This window comes from Artibeus jamaicensis, unplaced genomic scaffold (assembly GCF_021234435.1).
Source record: "Artibeus jamaicensis isolate MK-2021 breed Jamaican fruit bat unplaced genomic scaffold, CSHL_Jam_final contig_482, whole genome shotgun sequence".
Classification (NCBI taxonomy): domain Eukaryota; kingdom Metazoa; phylum Chordata; class Mammalia; order Chiroptera; family Phyllostomidae; genus Artibeus; species Artibeus jamaicensis.
In genome coordinates this window covers 8,944,234-8,951,797 of record NW_026521857.1, presented here as the reverse complement: position 1 = coordinate 8,951,797, position 7,564 = coordinate 8,944,234, and positions in this window count along the sequence as shown.

Sequence of the window (7,564 nt, the reverse complement as noted above, 5' to 3'; positions counted from 1 at the left end):
CCAAGCCTTTTGAACCTCAGTTTCTTCATCTATAAATGCATCACACTGGCTTCAGCATCTCTACATTTCCAGTAACAATAAAATAACATGTTTCAACGTAAGAAAATCCTTTAAGAGAGTTCCTTCAGGGCAGTGTTTATGGTGGAGAAATACATAATAAGGCAACAAGTTACTGGAGAGATGCTTTACCAACTGGAAGAGAAGATTATAAATGTTCTATTATTAAAAATGCTTTGAAATAGGTTTTGCATCAGTTTTCATTCACTTCTGTGACCCTCTTCACTGGCGGCAAGCTTTGATTTTCTTGTGAATGGGTTGGAGAAGGCAGGTTGGTCCATAGTCCCTAGTTCTGGGGCTTGGAAAAGAGCACCTTTTCTTGGGAAAGGCAGTCCCTCCTCTGCTTCACCCACTTCTGTTTCTGTTTCTTTAGGAAGCTCTTTGTCTCTCAGAGGGAGTGTCAATTCACGTCTTAATCACTTTGTGTGTAATCTCATTAGAGATAATCCCATTTGCCAAAGTGTCAGTATCTTTCCTTGGTACGGAGGAAAGCATTCTTATCATTTGTTTTGGAAACCCGACCCAGCTTGAGTTATAAATAGAGCAGCCATAGCTGGATTCTTCCTGTGACTTTTGATGTTGACATTGAAATATATGAAATGGATTCTTTAAATCTGTCACAGTAAATCCCTATCAGTCTTTGCTTTAGACAAAAAGGGCATAATTTTTTAAGTGTTTTTTTTTTTGGCAGTTTAAATGAAGCAAACATTTTGTTTGCTTACAAGAAATCTAAGAGAACTTTAATAAATTAATCTGGTAATTACATCCTCTTCTGAGTACTCTGTTTTTCTTTGTGGGATAGAAGTACTGCAACAAACAACTAGAAGAACAAACCAACATTAACCCACATGCACAAACAAAAGACCTCCTTTTCCTCTTTTTAATTTCCAATATGTGCTTTAGAGTGATTCTTACCAGGAAATTCTGAGATGGTAAAATTCCACATCATTCAAGCAACCACGTTTGGTGGGTGAGGGCTTTTTTCAGAGAGGCCCACGACAAAGTGCATGTGATGCTGCACTTGAGCAGGAATTCGTTTTTGCAGGAAATGTCAATCCATGCGGCTCCCTGTTTGTCCTAATATACATTGCATTAAATGCCTGCAACAACTCTTATGGAAACCCCATCTCTGCAGCTCTTCTTCCCCAATATGCAACAAATTCCAATCTTCATATTCCTAAAGTGTGTGTGGGTCTGGGGGGGGGCATTAGAACAGCAGTCATTCTCATTTGATGGTTTGAAAAAAGAAAAGATGTTGGTACCACTCACTGACTGGCTAATGAATAATCAGATTTCACAGCATGAGTGCTGGGGTGGTAATTTGGTTGCACGCCATGCTCCAAACCCATGGAATAGTGCTTCATTAATGTGAAGACCTGTATAATCAAACAATTAACAGTCTCTCTGCAATGAAAGCAGCTTTTCATCAGCATACATACTTCGGCGAAAGATGAGTCCCAAATCAGTGGATCTGACAGCAACTAGTCTTACACTAACTCAGCAATGGTAACGTGGAGGGTCTCATGGGGGGTTTCACCCTTTCCTTTAGCTGAGGCTTTGAGAGCAGCCTGGGCTTCAACATCACTGAATGGTACCAGGCACATGTAGAAAACAGAAGATTGAGAGACTGTCCTTTAATTTTATTTCTGTAACTTATTTTATAGCTTCTGTGTTTTTCCTCACTTTATACTTTTTTAGGGTTAAAAAGCTTGGAAAGATACTTTAAATCATGGGGAAAAAAGGAAGATTTTTATTTTGCTTATTTACATCAGTGATTTGTGACATCTTCATTTTAATACAGCTGATCAGTCCCTATGGGGACTTTCTCAGTGACCATGGAGACAGGGTGCTGTTTTATGGTGGGATCTCCCCAAGTCCAACAGAGTTGTTTACAGAACCAGGGGGCAGAGACCTCGGCTCCTGGTGCCTTACAGCTTGAGGCTTTTTCTACCCTCTAAATGAGCCCTGAATACATCAGGTTGCTCATAACATATTGTTCAGTAGCAAAGAGGTGAGAAGTATTAACTTAGTACTTGTTTTTAAAGGTAAAAATGTAAACTATCAAAAACTTTAGTGGATTTGGCACAGTTTCATGATAAATTTGGCTATTGTAAATCAGGAATAGGGAAATTCTTATGTAAAAGGCCAAATAGTAAGTACAGGAAACTCAGAATTATTATGTGTGTAACATCATAGAGGTTATATATAGAGATTATATAACATTTATTTGAAAAACAATCCTTAACTTATGGGCCTCAAAAAAACAGACTTTGGGCTAAATTTGGCCAGCAAGCTAGTCTACCAATGCCGGGTCTAAATCACAGGCTGAAAACAATATCTTTCTCTATCATTGAACAAATCAATAGCCTCCGTGTATCTTAATTTTCCTTTATACATTATTTTTTTTATTGTGGATAATAAAAATTTTGCCAAAATGGTATAACAAAAATGTTTAATAATAATCAACAAAAAATGGATACAATGGCTAGAATTTACTATGGTAAGAGGCAAAATGAATAAACCTAGAATACTTGGTGAGAGTCTTTTCATTGACTGAGGTTGTTCGAATGAATGAATTCCAGTTCAGTGGAGGAAGCATAGCCCTGACCAGGTCAAGGTCTCAGGTATGATCTCTGGACAGGTGTGATGGTTTCACACAAAGGAAAATCATTATTATATGGTCATAGATAATAATGCATATGATTGTGTAATAAAATTGTCATATGTAATAAAATGACCATTATATACATGGCCACAATCTGTATCTTTACTCAAGTCAGCTCTCAGAAAAGCTGTACTCGGACTCTCTATGAAAGTATGGCTGGGCTGAGGGCAACTAGCACCCCTTCTGGAAAGAGTACGCCCTTTGTGACTTAAAGTTTCAGATCAGATTCTAGACTTTTAATATTAAAACAATTATTGGTGAACATAACTATACCTGCAGGAGGGAGCAAGGGCTCTCCAAAGGCAAGCTATCTTCCAGCTCCAAGGTGCCTTATCTAGTAAAATGTTAGGCTCTGAAAGGTGCTGGCTAAAGGGTTGGTGTGGCTATACACAAACATTTCTAATGACATGCCCATTGGATCCTGTTTTCCACTATGTTCTGTTCCACATGTTTTATTAAAAACTTGGTGAGGACAGAGAAGGTATTGAGTCTGTAGACGATGGAAAGCCTGGAGAGCTCACGCATTCAATGGACAACAGAGGGGATCAACAAAACTGCACACCATGAGAAAAAGCCGACGACATACAATTTAGCTGAAGTTGTTAGGCCCGGAATTAGATAAAAGTAGCCAAGAGGAACAAGGAACCCGAGGCAGGCCCCAGACTCAGCAAGGAAGATAGAAAATACAGAAAGTACAAAGAGTGCTGAACAAGATAACCGCCTGTGCATGACCTTGTCTTTGCAGAAAAGTATCCACTGCTGCAAGCAGAAAGTATAGCCATGTGTGTTCCCTCGAGATAGCCAATCGCTAACGGCTACGTCTGCTTTTGTATTTGCTTGCTTGCTCACCCCAATAAAAACCCTAGGCTGTAAGCACCAGGCGCGACTCTCATTTGCAGCCTCTGGGCACCATGTTTCCGGACACCTCAAGAGTTCGCCCCTGCGCAGGTAAAGCTTTGGCCAATAAAGTTCCATCTTAAACTCCTGAAAGTTTCCAGCCATTTGTTGCTCACGTTGGTGGATGCCACAAAGTAAATGTACAATTTGTCATTTGAATTAAAAATAACAACACAATAACTAAGTTTACAAGTTCTGGATGCCAAAGTCCTTAGCAAAAGCAGAAACAAACCCTTGATTTAAGATTTCAGTAGTTGCCTAGGGCCCACAGGGTAATTAACATTCCCTATGACTACAGTTACAAAATTCAGTTGTCTATAATTAGAGTTCACTTAGAACCCCAAATTTTCCATAGTCCACTCAGATTATTTGAGATGGTGTGTAAAAAAAAGAAACAGGTAACATAACAGTATGTTTGACAACATACTTTTGATAACACCTGTCTCTGCAGAACTACTGCAGAGACAGGTGTCCAAAATTAACACATATTAGTATGTCGAATGAAGGAATGTTGACGAAACTGTGGTTCTTTTCTCAGATTTTGGGGCTCCAGTGCGAATCTACTGAATTAGAATTCCTGAGAGTGGTGCCAGGGCATCTGCAGTTCTAAAATCTCTCTAGGTAATTCTGGTAAGAAATCAGATCTGGGAGGCCAAATCAGTGCAAGAAAAATCTATCAGATTAGGTAAATAACTAGTTAACAACTTAGATCTAATTCATTAAATTTCAGTGACTTCTGTATTTCCTCCCATTTGTTTTGGAATTTTAACACTAGACTGTGGCTTTTTTTTTTTTCAGGGACAAAAGCGTTCAAATTTAGAATTCGTTCTCTCTATCAGCCATTGAACTTTGCTTGTTGATGGACTCAGAGTCTGCTCCTGTTTCGAGTTACCTTGAATTACTGAGTCTAAGAGTTGGCTAAACCAGCGTAAACTTTTCATCTCCTCCTAGGAGAATAATTCACAGTTATTTTCCTCACAGATAGCTAATCAGAAGTAATGGAGGAAGGGGAATGCATAGAGAGTCACCGTCCTAAAGGACCTTGCCTTTCTTTATCGCTATGAATATGCACAACCATATCCAATATCTAACGGCCATAATGAGACCGACTTCTCTTATGGACATTCCCTTTGTAACAGTCATCCAAGCTCAATATCTAAGACTTCTTCCTTTTGCTTGCTCATACCTAGATGTTTATAATTCTTATGATTCCACCTTTAAAATGCGGTTTTAATTCACCATTAGTCCCTTTGTTCTAATTGTTTTCACCCTGGTAAAAATCTAGTGGACTGTTTTGCTAGTCTTTCACTCCCTAATCTTACCCTCCCAAGTATGCCTAACTCATCCTCTTAAGGCAGGGCTCTGGTCGAGCTATATAAAAAACGTAGAGGATGAAGCCGGAGCACCTAAGCTACCATAAATGGCGCCCAAAATTAGGTTCCAAACTTTTATTTATTATTAATAAACAAAATAATTCAGTAAGCACCTACTTTTTGCTGGGCATGGAGAAAACAAAGATGAAAAAGCAATTTTACATCTTACTACACTGATCTCCCATGTTTGCGCTAATCCCTTTGCCAGTGTTGGGTTCTCTCTTACTTTCCAGCCTTTGAACGTCAAATAGTATCCAACAATGAAGCCCCCAGTCCTTTATAAAGTCTCCCCTGAGCTCAACATTGAGAAATAACCTATTCCTCTTTGAACCTCACAGTGCAATATTTATGGAAATTACCATAAGTAGTTTAGACACTTAAACACATTTTTTCTGCTAGAATACAATCAGCTTTCAGTGTAGACACTAGACCTTATTTATCTCCACTGTCCCTAGAACAGTGCCCAACAGCTAAACATGCTCAATACATATTCATTGAAAGCACAAGCAATGAAAGCAAAAATATACAGGTGGGGCATCAAAGTAAAGAGCTTGTGCACAGCAAAAGAAAACATTAACAAAATGAAAAGGTAACCTATTGAGTGGGAGAAAATATTTGCAAATGATATATCTGACAAAGGGTTAAAATTCAAAATATATAAGGAAGTCATATAACTCAATGGCAAAATAATAATAATACTTGATTTTAAAAAAGAACAAAAGGCCTGAATAGATATTTTCCAAATAAAATATACGAATGACCAACAGGTACTTTAAAAGGTGCTCAACATCACTAATCTCCAGGAAAATGCAAATAAAAATGCAAATGAATGAGACATCATCTCATACCTGTTGAGGTGGCTACTATCAAAAAGATGAGTAAAAAAAGTGTTGCCAAAGCTGTGAAAAGGGAACCCAGATGCACTGTTGGTGGTAATGTAAATTGGAATAGCTACTATGGGAAACAGTATGGAGATTCCTCAAAAAATTAAACATAGAACTGCCTTATGATTCAGAAATCCCACTTCTGAGTATACACCCAAAGGAAATGAAATCACTGTCTTGAAGAGACCCAAACTCCCATGTTTATCGTTACATTATTCACAATAGCCAAGACAAAAGAGTGACTTAGATGTCCATCAGCTAATGAATGGATAAAGAAAATATGAGGTATATGGTGGAATATTATTCAGCCAACAAAAGAAGGAAATTCTGTCACTGCAACAACATGGATGGACCCTGAAAACATTATGAGAAATGAAATAAGTCAGACAGAGAAGGATAAATACTACGTAATTTCACCTATCTATAAAATCTTAAATAACTGAACTTACAGGCGTAGAGTAGATTGTTGGTTGCAGTGTGGGTGAAAATAGTAAAAATGGATGAAGGTAGTCTAAAGGTACAAACTTCCAATGATAAGAGTAGTAAGTTCTGTCAACCTGATGTACAGCATGATGTCTACATTTGACAATGCTGTATTGTATACTTGAAAGTTGCTGACAAGACTAGATCTTGAAAGTTCTCACCACACACATTATCAATGTGAGGTGATGATATGCTAGCTAGCCTTTATCATGGTAGTCATTTCACAATACATGCATCAGATACTTGATTGTATTCTGCTTTGTATCAGCCACCTTCATTTTATAAATGCCAGTCCTGCCACCAGACTTAGAGGCAGATCCTTAAGGACAAGGTCGTTAGCACCTATTCGTGCTGTAGTCTCAGTGCTCCTGAGCAGCAGGGGGCTGCCTCAGTGTCCAGGAAAGGAAAGCAGCAAGGGCTGAGGGGCCCGGGGACAGAAAGGTGGAAGGATAGAACACCTGCCTTCAATGTGCCCGAAGTTGAACTGGGAGGATAAGCATGAGAGCCTAATCTTTAGCTGTAAGCCACATGAACCTGCTCTGGTTAGAACTCAGAAAAAGGGAAGTCTCAAGGGCCAGATTCCAAAGAGACAAGAACTCGGAGAGATCATCACATTGTACACCTTAAACACACACAATGTTACATGTCACTTATGTCTCAATAAAGCTGGGAAACGGTAAGTTAAAAATGACTCTCTTGATACTAAAATGCAAGAAAAAGATATTTGTTAAAGAATATTTCAACTTGTTTAAAGAAGCAGCTTTGGATTTATGACATATGGTAACTGTGAAAAGAAGAAAGACAATAAAACACATAAACCCTTAATTGTTTAAATAAATATATGCCAGAGTTCTCAGCAAGAAAGATCAACGCACTTGCCAAGGCCACATCATAATCAAAGTATCACCCTCCTTTTCTGCTTTCCAGAACACAGTTGGCTCCTGAGGTTGCCAATAGTCACTCTCTAGAATGTATGGATATTGACCCCTGAGTGGATTTCTGCTTCCTGCACAGTAGGGTCAGCAGAGAGTGAACTGGGAGAGTTGGCATTCCATTTAATGGCTGAACTCCTTCATTTTTTACCTGCCATGAGCACTATTTGAATGCATCAGACTTTACTATGGTTCAAGGATACAGAAAGAGATACCTTGGTGTAAGGCAATCAGTTTAAAACTGAGCAGGGGTCATTCCTGTCCTTAAAAGTC